The following is an 18,960-nucleotide window of genomic DNA, read 5'->3' on the forward strand; positions in this document are numbered from 1 at the left end:
GTTAGGCAAACCTGCAGTTGTGTAGCCGTGCCACTGGACACCGTCGGCGCTGTAGAACAGGCGGAACTTTGTGACGTGCATTCCTGAGCCTGACGCATACAAACCTATCTTTGTCACCATCTTTGCTGCACTTAGGTCAACCTGTATGTAATCCTTTCCCTCGCTCTTTGACAGGTACCACCCAACTGGATTAACAAAAGTCAACTGCCTTCAGAACCACAGATAAGTTTATCACAAATTAAAATGGGTGACACTCCGACAATTGGAGCCACGTGTGTAACCAATTGCTTCAACAGTTATCATAAGGTGTGCCAAGAATACATGTTGTTGATGGGTAGGGATTATTGACAAACAGACACAGTGACTTGGGAAATCCCAGGACGTCGAAAACGGCGAATAGCTACTGTACCCATAGTAAAACTCTCTGGGGTGGGCACGACCTGACATCTTGAGATATCGCTGCATCTTCACTTGGAACAATGTGAAAGGTGTCTGTACCATGCGTATACAACGATTGGATCGGAATTGTATTTAAACTTTCAACTACAAATGAAATGATTCTTCCACCTAAACCATCTAAAAACGACTGCGGAAATAGTTGCGCATCCCTGATACGCATTTCATTTTTGATGTCCACATTTAAATGTGGCTAAAATCTGTCCTTAAAAAGTTAAGCATTCTGAGAATTTCAAATTAAGTAAAAGGTGTAAAAAAACTTACACTTGCTGGGCCGTACGTTAGTACAGGGCTGTTCACTGGAGGAGCACGTGATTTGCTGATCGGTGATAGCTCCACTTGCCATGCCTAGGACGGATTCCGTTGTACATTCTGAGGAAAAGAAAGCGAACATTAAGGAAAAAATTAATAAATAAGGGTATAAAGCATGACATTTGTGTAAAGGTTGATATCAGAAAGTTAAGATGACCCTTAATAGCCCGTTCATTAATGGACTTGTAGTTATAGTGTACGTCAAATGCTTTTCATTCTGCATCTCAGCTATTAATAATATTTTTATATATGCTCATCGACACTTTAGACTCACCTGAAGAAATAGTTGAGATAATTCATCTAGATTTGGAGAGACTAGGTCTCTAGGAACGAAGGCAGCATGAGTTGGATTTAAACGCATAGCGACCGCACTGGGGAAAGGTTTCAGGGTCATTCCGCAGCGCTGGCACGTTAACTAACTCGGCCAAGGCCACGTACCGCGATAAAGGAAGCTACTTAGATATCCTGTGCGTTTAATTAAGTAAATCGAAACAATCATGAGCTTAGACAAATGCCAGATAAATGTAGTTATTTTATATAATCATGGAGGGGTATTTTATGCACATATTCGTCCACTTGGCCCTACACTTTATGTCACATAAACGTGGAGTGGTGTGCTTAATTTTCCCTGAAAAACCGTCGTATGTGAAATACTCTTGAGTACGCCCTAAAACACCAATCAAATAAATAAATAAATAAATAAATAAATAAATAAATAAATACCAGGCCTTGATCATTGAAACAACATGTTCCACCCCAGCTCTCGCTATTCCGGGTGCAGCTTTAAGGCAGGAGGTTTGTAAGATACCCAACATGTAGCCTTAGATCGGGAGTTTCTTCCGAACACCCCAGTTTCTTTCGGACACTTTAGTTTCCTCCACCCTTGGATAAAGTACCGGCGTTAAGTTAGTTAAAAGTTCTTTTTAAACATATTATTGTTAAAAGGACGTCTGGTTTTAACTCTGAAAGTTTTATTGAAGAAAACAATGTAGGCTTGTCATGTGAAATCAAATTTCTATATTTTTTGTCACTTTTGTCACTTGATGCCATTGTATAATCCCACAAATGGTTTTCTATTCTCAATCAGACGACTTATTCAGAGTTAGTGCCATTTGTGCATTTCTTGAACTGATGCTCAGTCAGGCGTTCAGCCTCTGTCCCACGCCTGCCAACATCACCTGAATTCGTGTAGTCTCTTTCAAACAAAGGAAAGTAGTGCATAAACCATTTTTAGCCCTTGAAAACAGGTTTGGAAAATATATGAGTACATTCGTTACCAGAAGGGGACACCGAGGTGTGACTAAGATGGATTCAACTATGCAAGCATGTGTCTGGCATTGTCAACCCTAGTCACGATTTCACACAAAAGTACACGGAAACTAAAATTAAGGAGCACATATTCTTTGCAACTATCCTTAATATAAACGAGTATTACTCGCTATTGGCAAGAAACAGTTACCATTGCGGTTTTGTTAGTACGTGTAGGTGTACATACTTATTACAGAAGCCGTTAAAGTATAAGAAGGCGTCGCTCAGCTTTAACCAGCCTTGTTCATGCACTGAAACTGCTTAAGATAGGGAGTGTCTTCAACGGTAATCCTTACAACGCAATCCTTACATCCTCGTTTTATACATTTGAAACTACCACCAACTTTTGTACAGAAATACTGGTCATTAGGATCAAGGCGATGAGACAGATTGTGGTGTCAAAAGAAAAAAACTCTGTCTCGACTGTTGGTTTAAATTTTACTTGATACATCTCTTTATGTAAATTGCGTAGAACATGATTCAAACTGACATATAAAGCAATGTTATGTACATGTGTGTATGTATATATGCATTCTTAGGGTTTAACGTCAATAAAAATCAATAAAACAATATTGATTATTAATATTGATTAATACCGATTGTATGTAACGTTGGAGCCCAAAGGTCAAACTTGCCTACATGTGGTAGTCATTTAAAGACAGCATATAGAACGGTGCATATATTTAAGAAGTGCGGGCTGATACTACTGCTTCCTGCGCTGCTTGTAATATAACAATGGGAGTGACTGCTGGACAGCGTTCACGGTATGTTCTTCGAACAATAGAAAACACTCGGGCATACACATGCTATCACAGAACGCGCGTCTTTTGCCCCGAGGAAAAAGAGATCCGACGCTCATTGCATTCAGCTTGTCATCTTGTATAAGCGTCGTCCGTGAATAGCAATGGGGTGTAGCAAGACGACACTGTACTGTGAATAGACGGCCAATGATTAAAAGCAAATCGCACAGATAAAGTTTTAATAGCTCAATGCAATGGGAAGAGTGTTTAGCGTGCTTAGTATGCGGTTGTTCTGGGTTCAAGACCAGCTTATGCTTGCTTCGTCTCTATTTGTACATAGGAAGGTCCTCAGTAACCTGTGGATGGTCGTGGGCTTCCTCCGCTTCGCCCGGTTTTCTCGAACCAATAATGATGGTCAGATTCGTATAAGTGAAATTTATTCGATTCTAGTTCACACTTGCATTGCAGGGGGTAACTTAATCATTTTATCAGGTAGCTGTATATTATTCCCCTTAACTGCATTTTAATATATAGAGGATCTCCATTTCGTAACCCTGTAGTATCAAATTTACTAAACTCGAATTTAAAATTTAAGGGTTAACTCGAGTTAAGGTCGATGGGTCCCAACAAGAAGAACGTTAGGTTGGAAACATAATACAAATATACACGAGGAAGTAAAGCTAGTTCGAAGATATTGTAAATTGACCCTTACTAGCTGAAGAAATATTATCACATGGAACATGTTAACACAGCAACCAAAGAAAGGCTCATGCAGGATTATCGGTTTAGTTAATTAGTGCACACCCTTTAGACAGGCTACTAAAACAAGTGTTGTGAAAAATAATTAACTGGCAGCTTAAACTGACAGCTCCCCCCCCCCCACCCTCTCCCCCCCACACACACACACCAAATTTTACCACCTACCCAGCTAGTTTATAACAAGGCCATGTGTAGCTAGCAATAATTCGCTAACAAAAAATCCAAATAAAAAAATAAAACATACAAATACGTCGGCCCTTATAAGTTTGATGTGACCCCTGAATTTACTCAAATATAATTCGACCTATATGTGGATGTGCGATACATAACCAGTCGAACAAGTTCTGGGATGGTGATGTCGGACTATTCACTAGGCAGGGCTGGGAATGTGGGTATACTGCTGAGTTATACAGTCAAACGGGGTTAGTCGACGAATAAAAAATATAAGCCCTCTTTTATACCAGTGAACCCCTCCCCATTCACTGTCTGCCTGTCCGCGTTATTGTCGGACACTTGGGTTTACAGTTTACTTGAGTTTAAAATAACCACAGTGTCATCAATCTGGACGTTTCTGTACACCTACACAATTGAGGGTTGTACAGAGGGCACCACACCCTCAGAGCGGATAAGTGGTGTAAATAATCTGGGTTTGTCTTAGGGCATCTTCACACTACAACACTGACTCTACAATCTACAACTCTACAATTGCCTCAGGAAATATATTTATCTTTTCGTGAATATTGACAGTTTTGGCTACCAGATGTTAGATGTCTACAAATAAACATGGCACAACAACATGAGGCTCGAAATGATGTGTATCAATCCACAGTGAACCTATACACATACATGGATATGCAGTGATCACTAATTTAATTTTCAATGACATGAACTAAACTTGCAGATCTCCATATATTTCTCATGTACATATAACTTAACATGTGCTATAATCCTTGTGAATACGCATCAAAGGCGCCCTATCTGTATTTTTATAACAATACCACTGAACATGTGAAGGCATGTAACTGACATAAACAAAAGTCATTGAACGATTGATTTGACATTGGTATTGTCAGAAAATTCCAAACCACATGCCGAGAGGGCACAAAATGTTTCTTTTGTGTCTGATGTTGGGTCGATGAATGGACGATATTGTAGGTTACAGTATAATAAGAATTAGAATGGTTAAGTTAGTACATTGTTATTATGTTTCGTATACTCCTGCGCTATGCTGATTTTTTCGAAGAATTGGCTGTAGTGTTGTGTAAAATGTGGACAGCGACATTTTCTCACAAATGTCACATACGCGTGCTCTTAGCGTTGAGGGAGTGAACTATCAATAACCAAATCAGACTAGACGTGGACTCGTTCTGGAACAGAGAATTTCCAACATTTCAACGCTCACATTGTTCTCAGCACTATGGTGGTAATACGTGTTTGTGGTGTTCTCTTCTGTGGTCCTCTTTGAAGTTCCCTGGAGACTACATTCCTTCCAGCGGTATCACATATATCAGTGGAAACGTTTGGTTGTATAATTTGCCAAAGGTCGGTAGTTTACTACGGGTGATGGGGACTTCCTTCGCTTATAATTAATACAATAGCTACCAAAAATTCCAGAACGTGACGTTTAACGACAATAAAAATACATTAAACCTTGCTGTTATATTATTAGTTACATGATGACCTTCCGGGGGTGTACGGGTAAGTTCACATTTTGAATTTAGCACTATAAAGAGCATTTTGGAGACGTAATAGCGAGAAAAATTAGCGCTAACCAGGCCAGACCGACTGCTTACCCGGAGCTGTCTCCATTTGTAATCCGTGTCTGTATTGACGTTTACAGCCTTCTCACGTCGAAAGAAAGCTGTAATTTTCTATTAATATTATTGTTCACTGACTGTATCGTACAGTTATTAAACGTCGGAGCTTTTCATATGTTTCTGTCATTGGCAGCGGAGCTACGCCATCATAGTCACTAATTAGCTGATTTAGGTCAGTCAAGGTCAGTATAAGTGCTAATCAAATGGAGCGCGCGAAGATGTGACGACAGAATACTGTGATGTGTGTGCTTCTGACGACTTTGATTTCGGAAGACAAGATGTCGATTTGGATAACGACGCGGATTGTACAGTACGTTGGAGATGAAATCTCAGCACTCAATACTCAGTCTTTGCCCATGTCAAATTTCCCTCGTTCACGATCAACACTGTGGTATTGTGATCAACAAGCAGGGGCGAAACTGATTGATTTGGGTCCGGACACAGCTTCTGGACGGTGATTTAACTACTTGTAGGAATGATGAAGACATTCAAAGGATAAAGGTTTTTGCAGCCCCTCCTGTGTTTAGGCCTCAAACTAAGGCAAACGTTTCTTAGGACTTTACCCGACCTTTCTGGAGTTCAGCTGTCCTCTTCATCATGGTAGAAACAGTAATTATTGTAATATACTCGTTAGATTTTTTTCGTATTTCCGGAATAACATTTGCCCATTAAGCCACATTCTTTTTATTAGTACGACACAAAAAAAATCCTTTTTTCCGACGTCAGTCGCTAAAAAGACAGACGACAAAAACGTTACTTTTCTTCAAGAAAAATTATCTCTCTTTTTGTTTACATTTTGCATCAATGCGTGTCGATTCGACTCCGGGGATATATCGCGTGAGGCCTTCACTACAGGGGTATATGGAAACTTATGTACCTCACGTAATCCCGTCATATTCGGTCTAGTATGTTTGGCATTTTAACCAATCAAATCAACAGAATTTTACCCGAATGGTGATAAATACTGATAAATGAGAGGATCTGGGAAAATGTATATATATATTATGGGCTAATATCCTGCATACAGAAAAAATATCATACATGTAGCTCCTAATTAAGTTATTCATTGAACTTTTTCCCGAAGCAGGCTAAGACTTAAGTCAAGTTAAGTCTTAACTTTAAATTTTTTTATTTATTTTTTTATTTGATTGATGTTGTACGCCACACTCAAGAATATTTCACTTATACAACGGCGACCAGTATTGCGGTGGGAGGGAACTGGGCAGAGTCCTGGAGAAACCCACAACCATCCGCACGTTTCTGGCAGATATTCCCACTTACGGCGGGCGAGGAAGCCAGCATGAGCTGGATTTGAACTCACAGTGACCGCATTGTTGAAAGGCTCCTTGGTCACCGCTCTGCGTTGGCACTTCGGCCACCCTCTTAATTAATATAGACATACCAAAAAAATTCACTTCGAGTAATAGTGAATCAGAATACGTAAGGTTCAGTTCTTGTAATAGTGAGCCAGTATATATAATGAAATAGGTAATAATGAGCCTTCATACGTAATGTACAGTTCATATGTAGTGGGAGGGGGGGGGGGGTTATATGTAATGCACAGCTTATATAATAACGAACCAGCATAAGTTCAGAGTAATGTAATATTGAGCCAGAATACGTAATGTACAGTTCATGCAATAGTGAACAAGAATATGTAACGTACAGCTTATGTAATAGTGAGACAGTATATATGATGTAACAGGTAACAGTAAGCTGTTATAGGTAATGTACAGTTCATATAACAATGATCCAGCATACGGCTGGGATAGCATGGATCTGGCGGTAAATCCTAAACGGGAATATAATATAAAGACTTCAGCATAAAGAGTAAAAACAGAACAGTTTATATGGTTAATAAAATTTTAAAATCGATATCTTGTCTAAACCTTACCTTGTGCAATGGTAAGTTGAACTGACAACAAAGTCACAATCACCAGGACTCTCACCATGATTCGCCACAATTGTGATACCCTGTCCATGGTGTGTGGACGATTCATATCCTCCTGGTACAATCTCGCCCAGACAAACTTGTAGGTGATCAATCACTTGTACTGTGCATTTGATGATATGGAATCCAACTAAAACTGCACCAACTGCGCAAAACAGCAATAAATAGCAAATCGGTGAAAGATGCCTTCACTCGGGTTAGTCGTTTCACTTTGTAAGTACTAAGCTGTATGTCACCTTTGCATGTTGGCTTGTAGATCCTAATTTTCTATATAAGGTCACACGTCGAAAATAATTGTGTAGTGGATGTATCGAAGGTTTTACGACATCGTAGACCACCTGATATCAGAGCGTGTGTGATAAGTCAGCGGGCGTGGCACAGAAGCCATGTGCGTGGGCATACTATTGGAAGGAAGAATTACAGATTTAACGGGGATCTACAGCTCCCGCTGCAATACCTGACAATCTGCTTAACACGTTCATTGTGCCCATTCCATAAGGCGCTAATTATTTCTTCAACGTTAAAACAGGTGTATGGTTAATTAAGCCTTGCAAAATAAAGTTCAGTAGACAAAAACATTCAGATAATCTTAAAATCTAGTGCCACTTTTGGAGCAGCGTGCTCTGACTTGCCTTAACCAACAATGGCAGGTAGAGTGTAAGTGTTTTATAAGCCCGACCCTAATCTCATGGGCACCCTTGCTTCTAACAAAATGTAGGTGTTCTAAACCCACCCTCACCCTTCCGCCTGACTGTTCCAAACTCGTACGGGTATTAACCGTACAAAATAGTCATAACTCTTCTGTGTAGACTATAGATATATCCGAAGAGTTATTGGTGGAAAAACTGGAAAATTTGATATAGCTTCATTCACTTTATTTGTTTCAGTGGTCTTTCTCTCTATACTCACGCATTTTTTTTACTTAAGTGAGATTTTTATGTGTGGAGGAAACCAGAGTGCAGAGAATGCCTGAGACTTTAAATTTATGTTTAGAGATCGGTATACCTCAACAAAATTTTCCTGCAATTCTACCACAGAAATGTCGTTGGCAGATAGCCTAGTGCCTCAGGGCCGGTCTGGGGGACAACCGGTGTGACGTTCCACGCCTATTTTACTGCGAGGCAAGTTTTGGCATGCTTTGATTCCTATAAATCCAAGGAACACCCAAAATTATGGGCTTCATAAAACCAGAATGGCAATATGTATATATGAATCTATCATATCCTATATTACAAGACATTAGCTTTAAATTACTGTAGTTAATAGTGCTTATTACCTGAATTTGTCTCCAATACGGTGTGGAAGCGGTGAAGTTGTGAGGTGTGTCGCCTCTATTCGTCTGATCACGAACTAAACCTAACGCGTAGCGTCTTGCCCGACCACAAAAGCTCGCCATTGAAAAGGCCAGGTCAGTGGCTGTGAATGGAGTAAACGAATGAAAGGTGTCTCTTCTCTCACACAATGAACTCTGTAAAGGGTCATGGTACTGGAATGGAGACGGTACATGTCGACAATATCTCCTGAATGCTGGGTGAATAAGAATAGAAAAATGCGTCGAACCGCCTCGCATGGTTGTGTGTCTATTTGTATACACCAAAGGGATAGACATTTAAAAGCATGCGGAAAATGTACATTTTTATATATCCATACAAGTGAAAGAAATAAATTGAATAATAAAGATGTACACCACCACCTAATGCTAGTTTAAGCATAATTCATATATACACCACTTTCAGTAGCCTGTAGCAGTGTTACAGCACGACAAACAAAAATGTTAAAGTGAATAAAATTCAAGCTCATGCAATAGTTATGATAAGGTAGTGTTTACATTATAATAATTCCTTTTTGGAAAATTGTATGTTTCAATACTTTTTCTGGCCAACATGCATCTGCCTATAGTTTATGCATGCCACACAAACCATCGTCCGCACAGTTACCCATAGCCAGAATGATTTACATTCGATGTGGATCCTTTTCTAATCCATATGTACATGAAATGCAGTGCCGTGTAAGGATTATGCTAAATGATCTATTCGTTTTATGTTAAACATTGTATAATATTCTATCATTTTTTTTTTGTATTTGTCTGACCTACATTTTTCCGTCTCTATATCTTATAGCATGCGCTATATTCAGGAGAGCGTTCTAGAGGCATCCGTGTTTATGAGTTTGCTGTCATTACAAATAAAGTGTACATTCTGAAAATATTGGTGTTGTAAACATGTTTCCGATCAAACTATCCAAAATTTTCTTTTATGCTAGTCTATAAACATGAGCGACGGAGTTGTGAAGCTCGCAATCATTTATTGAAGTCCACTTGTGAGGAGTTTCATCCTAGTTTACCCTGAAAGTGACTTTGTATCGGAAAGTGACTATTTCTAAGGAAACATACATCGACAGCTCAGCATCATGGACGCCACTGTCAAACCGTCCGCCCTGAGAGGTTACACATTCGCAGGCAGTTGGGGAATAAACCACTTATCGGACTGTCATCCGTAGATTCAGGAATTCATCTTAACTGTGGATTCTATATATCGGGTGGGCATAAAAATATGGGCCGTACTTTGATGCTCTATTGCTCCATTATACGAAACCGTATTGTTCAAACCGTTTCAAACGTTAGACATTCAAATTGCATGATTTTGTTAATACACTGACCAATTTTCTAGGCCATAGCTTAAGTAGTCTGCACACATGGTTAAAATGAAAACATAGATTTAAAAACGTCCCATTGACCCACATTGCATCACCTGTCAGGTGTTACGAGTAGAGCGCGCGCTGCACCTGTGTGGCACGGATCAAAAACTAAAAAAATTACTCTTATGGAGATTCGGGACTCAGTCAGCTCATGGAAGAAACGCGCCGTCTACCGAGAAGATGGAGGACCAATTGATCACCTTTACAAGTAAAACAAGGCAGAACATCATTTCGAAATGTCCAGAACATGCGTTTGTGACTCAGTTTTGATTTTGGTCCCATGAACAGAAATCTTAAAGGATAAAATTGAAATTTGGTCTGTATACTTAGGACATAATGGTTTTTGAGTGTTTGAATTTTTAGAAGCTGACGTAAGAGGGTTTCAGAGATATTGAGTGTCAAAGTACGGCCCATTTTTTAATGCACACCGGATATACTCTAACTAAATCGCCTTTATTATTATTTGTGTTGATGTGTATATTATCGGCAGTTGTATTATTTGTCTATGTAGTCAGAATGTATGTATTGAACTTATTCAAGCGTCTTCGTTGTTTCTTTCTGTGATCTTGTGTAAGGCATATCTGATCTCAGAGATAAACAAGCCAGTTGTTTCTCATCTTTTCTCTCTGATAGTGGTACCCTTACACTTAATCACACTTTCTTAATTATACCTCTTGATTAACTAAGATAAAAACTGGTTATTTTTTAAACAACATATTGACCAAATACTGATGACAGTCACATTTATAATGTAAACTTTGAAATATTCTTTTTAGTGCTTAGAATATAAAAAAAAAGTTTATTCTTTGAGTATTAGGATCTTGCCTGTTGTTTAATGCCTGCAAGGAAATCATTTGTATAGCCATTGAATCTAGACGCTGCACTGTGTTCAGAAATACATTAATTATTGTTTCCTTTTCTTACAACAAGGGACGGTAATTATTTTCTATGGTGTTTTTTGAGACCGTGTTTCGGTTTTTTCATTACACTATCATGAAACCACTAAAACCGGTTAACTTAAATTCAACCGGATTAACCCATCAAGTGGTTCACCAGAAATTACTTAACAAAAATTAACTGTTTTTAAAATTTCCAGTAGACATAGAGGAGAATATTTTACATGTAGTGAAGGAGATAATTTGGCACCCGGTGATTTATACCTGGTACGAACAGGACCTGCAGTATTACTAGCTATTTCAGCTGCTTTCTATTGTGCGTATAAAGTAATTATAATAACAGTTTTGCTTGGCGCTTTGTATGGTTCTTATTTCATTGTATCATTTACGTTGACTTTAAAGAAAAAGAAATCGAAACTTGATAAGTTTGTCTCCCAAAGAGCCCTATCAGAGTTGCAATTTTAGACACAGGCATGTAAGTTCAAAACCCGGCAAGCTGAGACTCAATTGGATAGGGGCTGACATTTTGACCGACTAGTCTTATAAAGATGTCATTGGTTTATAATCAACTAAAATCTAACAGGGTCCAGTATATGCCAATGCGTACCCACATTTTATCGTACAAATATACACCCCTCATCCAATATACTCTGTTTTTAAATAAATACCACACTTGGTAAAACTGTGTCTCTGTGACACAGTTGCATGAACTGTGACTAAAGCCTTCTTTATTCTCTAAACTTCCCGTATTCAGTGAAAAAAAAATTGAAATGTCGTTTTATTTTCAAGCGCCAGCCATGCATGTTCAATAAGAAACCAACAACCCCCCTCGTGAATGTTTGTCGTGATGTAATGGTGTTTAAAATCCTAGTCCAGAGAAATTACATTTTATCAAAAAGTAAAAGTTTGGTATATGATCTTTAAAGTGAGTAGGTAAAAAGCCTGGGTTTTTTTTTTTAATTTTTAATTTTTTAGTGTTTTTGTCAACTTTGTGGTTTCCCCCTAAACACAAGTCGACATTTGAGTTCATTAGCCATATGTTCAACACTACAGACCAATGACAGACGTGCGAAAAGAAAAATACATCGGCAAGCATGATGGATTGTATAAATCTTGTAAGTAATAAAAGACTTTACTTGAGTCATATTGTAAGTCATATACGAACCAGAGTTGGCTGATGGATCGCAATTTTGTCAGTGGACAATTAAGTCTTTTTCAAAAGCCATGAGGTAACTCATTGGTGAGAATTAAATTTTTAAATATAGTTTCGCAAAAGACAATCATTCAGTGCAAAGGAATACCATTGGTGTTATGATATTGTATGTTCCGTAAGGCGAGTTACTCAGTAAACATATTTTGAATTATGAGTAACCTCACATTGTTTCATCCCCTCTTGAAACAAAATTACGGTAAAATGGGCGCCCAGCGCGTTTTGAAACTTTAAGTTCACGCTACACGTTCTTTCAAAATTCCTGTTCACTTAAAACCCGGTCGTCACATGTCAGTGCTCAGTGGTTACAAGGGTATCCACCCCATGTGTTCTCGTCTCCGCACGTAGTTGCCTTCTGTTGTTCAGTTGTCAACCTTCTCCTGACTGGAAGACGCTGTGATTTATGTTAGTAGTGTGTATGAGCGTAAGAGCGTGGCACAACGCAATAGTTATAAGTAGTGAAAGCAAACAGCAACATAGAGATGTTACAAAACCTGCAATATTATAATTGTATGGTTTCTTTTGGGGGCCCTGCATTCATCCACGAGTTTCGTACACAAATAAAAATAGATATATCAAGACATCGACTTGGCATTTTAACATTTTGTTTACAACCCTATGCTATACGAGGTGAACAGACGTTTATTTTGAAATATGAATCACACAAGGAAACCTCATTGCAGTGTGTTTCAACTCTTTCAGAAATGATAGTTCACCGCATATTAATGAGTGAGTGCTTGGGGTTTAACGTCTTACTTAAGAATTAACAAGTCGTGACGAGGAAGGAGTCCTTATCGAGTGCATGGATACGCATCCTTGTTGCAGGACTGATTCCCAACGTTCTTTTATCTAGTGCAACTTCTCTGAGACGACTTACCGAAAGTCGTCCGGCCCGAGCCATTATACTGATACGGGTGAACCAGTGGCTGAACTCTAAGCGAGGAAGCTATAACTACCTCTTTTAAAGTCTTGGGTGTCATCCTGGATCTCCCGCCCCGAAGCGGAAACTCTACTAACTTAGCCATCGGGACGGGTCACACATTACTGTAAAGCTGTATAAGAGCAAGGTAAAACATGCTCAGTACATACCATGCGTCATGTAAATGTGCTATTTCTAAGAGGGCTTGTCAGGTAACTGCTGTTGTATTATATTTATCTCCACATTGGTTTACATCTAATGTAATATCTGACAAAAATGAGGAACATGCACGAGGAACAGAGATGTGCATCTGAATACGATTTTACAAAATTCCATTTCACAATTTGCATCGCCATAATGCCCAGGGACATGAGAGAACACATTTAAGTCCTCCGTCAGACCCCCCCCCCCTGACAAAAAGAGAACAAACTTCGTAATTTATGTCGAAGGTTATCCCTAGTATATTTCAAACAATATAAATGTGGGTTCACCGGAGAAAGTTATGCCATATCTCCATTTTCCACACAAATCGTGGTGGGCCTATCATATGTAAACCATCTGACATGAAATTATAAAAGGTTAAGGCTTGTTGATTCCACCTAGAAATATGAAGCTTTTAATAACTAATAACAATACTCTTACTTTCATTATCATTCTCATGTATTGTCGCATTTGAATTAAGTTATACATTTGTTTATTTAATTGTTGCCTAACTTCATACTCAAGACCTTTTCACTCATAAAGGACTTTTAAGGGTGGTGAAAACTGAAGTGACAAGCGTAAATCTTTGGAAAGCTACTGACGATGTTTCCCCACAAGTTACTTACGAAGTTTCCCCATAGGTTACAGACGAAGTTTCCCCATAGGTTACTGACGAAGTTTCCCCACAAGTTACTGACGAAATTTTCCCATAAGTTACGGACGAAGTTTCCCCACAAGTTACTGACGAAGTTTCCCCACAAGTTACTGACGAAGTTCCCCCACAAGAAACGTACAGATAAACACGCAATATTGGTAAAACAGTTCATTTGTTCATTCTAACACCACCACAACTGTATAACAATCATTTTAGACCATGGGGATATTATTATTAATGTCATATGAGATTTCCATGGCTTTCACCCAAATTTGGCTACCTAATACAATACGTTTGGCGTACTTATTTGGAACAGTCATTTTCTTAATTGCCTTTTGTCATCTCTGCGTCACATTCCTCTTGTTGGTTTATTTTCTTAAAATCATGTACAAGATACTTAGTCCCATAGATTCAGGTTTTTAGTCCACTTTATTCAAATGTTTCAAGAATTCTTTGAGGTCCTTAGAATGGAGTTGCCTTATTTTCTATATTACTAATGTGCATAGTACTATGTTTTCACAAGCTTTTAGCTCTTAATACTTTGAGTAAATAAATAAGTAAATTTTCGTGATATCCATTATTTCTGGTACAGTTTCACACTTATCATGGGCTTAACTTCCTTAAAGATTTCTAACAGTGCACATTACCTTACAACTAACACACGGTGTATTTGTGTTAACAATGGATGCACATTCGTTACCTGTAAATCGTGTATATATTCAAACAGCGTGAAACCTACTCGTGCATAAACTAACATCCTTTGACTTATTTCTCCCAAATGAGAACAACTATGATGTTGTCTTGCCAAACTCAATCTGTATGTTATAGCTTTTCTTGTGCACACAATACTGGGATTTGTATATATGTATTTTGTGAAGCAATTCAGACGAGGCAGTTTACTTTCTCTAATTTCCATTTCTGTGTTGGAAATCCACCTGTTTGTAGCATTGGCGTTAGAACAAACCGGATTTACGAACTGTATCGTGAATTGTTAACATTAGCATATGTATAACTAAATTCTACTCTCGCAAGAGGTATAATAATGTTTCTACTCACTGACCATACAGAGTTATCTCCCGTTGTTCAACGATCGATTTCAGTCTCTCGCACAAAACTATACAAAATACTAGCCTACAGTAGCATGCCTTTTCGGAATCTGTTATCTCTAACTCCCAAAATCCCATCACTCTAGCGAGATTTAGCGAGACCCAGAAAAACTGTGTGCTCTATACAATTCTTTGGTCAGTCAAAATAGACAAAGTGTTCAAAATCTCTGGCACTCTGCATCATGATTGAGTTAAATTTAACTTTACCCGGGGCTAGAGGTTTTGTAACCATCGTTTGAATTAGATCGCCATGTTAGATACACTGATTTATTCCTTTATTTATTTGATTGGTGTTTTACGCCGTACTCCAAATTATTTCACTTATACAACGGCGGCTAGCATTATGGTGGGAAGAAACTTGGCAGAGCCCAGGAGAAACATCTGTAGGTTACTGGCGGACCTCCCCAGGCTCTGCTAGAGAGTAAACCAGCATAAGTTGGACTTGAACTCACAGCGACTGTGTTGGTGAGAGGCTCCTTGGTCATTGTGCTTCGCTGGCACACTAACACGGAGGCCACGGAGGACCACGCAAGTGAGCTACATATTATCTTATGGACAACTTACATACTAACATGGTACACGATTTGAATACTGATGTCTATCATTCACATAGAGCGTACATTTAACTTGGGCCTTTCCAACATTTCATTGAAAACTGTTGACAGCTTTTAATTTACATAATTCTCTCCTAATTTCACTCTTATATAATTTCTTAGTTCTGTGTGCTAAGCTTTGTTTTGGAAATTGGTCTTGCGGTTATTGACCTGGAACATCCATTTTGGTTGACGGCTCGCCTCTTTGGATGTATAGATTTAAACTTAGAAGAGTCTTATTCGTTCCTTTTCCAGGTTAGGTAGCAAAGTGTCTATCACATTTCACTCGCAATATAATTCGGTCACGTGAAACGTTTTGCAACAACAGCACCTAATAGATTCTACGGTATTAGCATAATTTCTGTTTTAAGCCCATTACTGACATATCTAACAAAAGCTACAATCGTTGATGCGCGACAGATGTACTTTCGTTTAAAGGACAATTTTCATGTCAAAGATCTCATGATGATAGTTGAATCAGTGAAGTGAAGGACCTCCGTTATAGTCTTCAACTGTACATTGCAGATATCTGTGCATGAAATTTAATAATCCGGTGTGAAACACAAGTTGCAAAATTGGAAAGAACCTGGTGTTAATGGCAGTTATGTCTTAAATTACCTACATTTATTAACACGTATGCGACTAGCTAATCACACGAATCATGCATGTATAAAGATATCTTATTTTACAAAGAAAAGCGAGACATGAGAATAAACACTATATCGCCATACTTCATTATTTCATGGTGCTAGGAGGGTTTGTAGATTGCTACTATTTATGCATTTACATGAACAGTTAGAATAAATCCCTGACTGAGGTAAATTGACAAGAGGAAGTATTTCACCGGTTACATGTGACCATTTGCCAGCTATCACACTGTCGTCGCTGTTCTGGTTTTCTATGCTGTACTTCTTGAATTACGTTGTATTCCAGCATAAACTGTGGTTCTGCAGGTAGACTAAGCACTCCGAGATGCATTGTTCTATTATGCATTTGCATGAACATTCAGAATAATACCCTGACTGAGGTAAATTGGACCATATTTCACAGGTAACATCTGACCGTTTGCCAGCTATCGCACTCTCCTCAGTGCCCTGGTTTTACTCTCTATGCTGTACGTCTTTAATTGTATTTTAACTTTTTATCCCAGTATGCCTTGGATACATGCCTAAATCTATAAAAGCGCAACTACCGTTAATTAGGACGTGGAAGAGGGTCATTTATTGGAACATGATCAAGTCTAATGCCTTCGTTGCGATTTAACCTATTAAGGTTTCCCAAGTTAAGGAGGAGTGTTTGAGGAGCCGTGTCGTTTGCTCCATAATGGTATATTTGAATCTCACGAATAACGTTATAACAATAACATTTTTATGAAATTAAGATCTACGAATGAAACTACATCTATCTGCATAGGTTATTTATTTGTTAATGTGATTGGTGTTTTACGCCGTACTCAAGAATATTTCACTTATAACCGGGTCTGTATAGGTTAAATATTTAGGGTAAATTTACTCTCATCCCCCACATGTACCAACAAGCTCATGACAGTGGATGGAACACAATATGACTTAACGTTATGCCATACAAGAATATCTTTGTGTGAAGACTTGGTTGACATTTTGATGGATTAGAGCGATTGTTGGAGATTTCGGCCTAGATTAAGTGTGGTTCAGTTCTCATTCACTGAATGAGTACACCAGATAGAAAAATGATATTTACATCATTTTTATATTTACATAAAAAAGGGACTAAACGCAGATATCGTGGTTCCTGAACCGTTTGACTGTTGGACATCGATCTGTCCGGGGGGTTAAAGTGTTGTAATCAAGGACGGCAACCCAGATGGACAGCGTTATCCGCAGATGGGATTTTTTTCTAATCGAATACAACTTTTGCTGGATCAAAATGATGTTCTACTGATTTTTGGAGAACCGAGACTTTATTTATTTTTGTATAGAGGATTGTGTTGAATACTTATCCTATCAAAGGTTAAGATCTCTAAAATGTAACTAAGTTGCACATGGTAAGGATACTGGTTTTATTTATAAATAATAAAAATAAAAATTAAACTCTGCATTTTGCTACCCAGTTAATTGACTACATGATGTGGTTATTATTTACGTGATTTATTTATTTGATTGGTGTTTTATATTATTTCACTTGTACGACCAACATCATGCAGGGAAGAAACTTAGCAGTGCCTCGTAAAACCCATCAACATCAGCAGGTTACTGTCAGACCCACGTGTGGCCCGCGAGGAAGCCAGTATGAACTGGACTTAAACTCACAGCGGTCACACTGGTGAGAGACTAATCGGTGATTGTGCCTCGCTGGCCACGGAGGACTCCGTGGTTATTACTGAACAATATAACAAAAGACTTACATCATACAGGGTAAAATCAGGACAATGACGATATTCTGATGTTATGGCAAATTGTCGCATTTAACCGATGAATTCCAGTCACTGTCAGTTTGCCTCAGTTGTGGCTTTATTCTGACTGTTCACGTATATTCCTTAACAGCAGCAACGGACAAGATCTTTAGCACCATCGCATAAACAGAATTAGATGGGGAAAAATGCAGTGATGATAGTTGCAAATTATTGAACTTATCTGGTCTGGAATTACTCGAATTGCTCTGTTGTCATCACATTTAACATACAATCGCATTAATCAATGCAAAGAGAACAGGCTTTCCGTATATGTAATCTTACTCTGTTATGCATTGAGTAATGTAACCAATGAGTAACGTAACCAGGGAGTAAGGTAACCAATGAAAAGCGTAACCAGTGAGTTGCATGTACATAGCCAGTGAGTTAAATGTCTGTATTTCTATAAAGAAATACATTCGTGGACTGGATGACTCTGTGTTTGAGTCACCGTTGGAAAGAAAGAAATGAAGAGCTCTTCAGAAATTCTAACGTGGATCGATCATGAATGTGCATTGTTATGTCGTGCAGAGTCATGAGCTTACCTGCAATCATATTACGTCACACAACATAAAAATACCGGGTCTTGCCTAAATCATCAAGAACGCATGGAATTCGAAATTATATAACTTTAAGTTACCTGACAAGAGGGTGAACTCTAATAACCTACTTCCAGTCTACTTTATTAACTTTTACTTTATTACTACTTTATGTAGTTAAAAATTGTGTCCACTGGATTACTTTACAAGAATATATATAACGATAAGAATAATTTTCCGTGAAGGGGTATTTAAAAAATCTGATCCTACAGGAAAGGTGTGCGTAGAAGTATTGACATGTAATTAGCTCTAAAAACAAAAGGACTATATATATATATATATATTTATATATAATTTTTTTAAATAAACGTAT

At 38.3% G+C, this 18,960-nt stretch overlaps 1 long non-coding RNA gene across 1 annotated transcript; it reads right to left on the minus strand.

Moving 5' to 3' along the window:
* Window positions 1-74: 74 nt before the first annotated feature.
* On the minus strand, window positions 75-7,424 carry LOC135479312 (uncharacterized). The gene is made up of 3 exons (XR_010445846.1): window positions 7,287-7,424; window positions 721-828; window positions 75-185 (listed from the first exon to the last, which is right to left on the minus strand). It is a non-coding gene; the product is annotated as an uncharacterized LOC135479312 (long non-coding RNA).
* Between the last annotated feature and the right edge of the window lie 11,536 nt (window positions 7,425-18,960).

Source organism: Liolophura sinensis, chromosome 1, assembly GCF_032854445.1.
Source record: "Liolophura sinensis isolate JHLJ2023 chromosome 1, CUHK_Ljap_v2, whole genome shotgun sequence".
In the NCBI taxonomy this organism is placed as follows: Eukaryota; Metazoa; Mollusca; class Polyplacophora; order Chitonida; family Chitonidae; genus Liolophura; species Liolophura sinensis.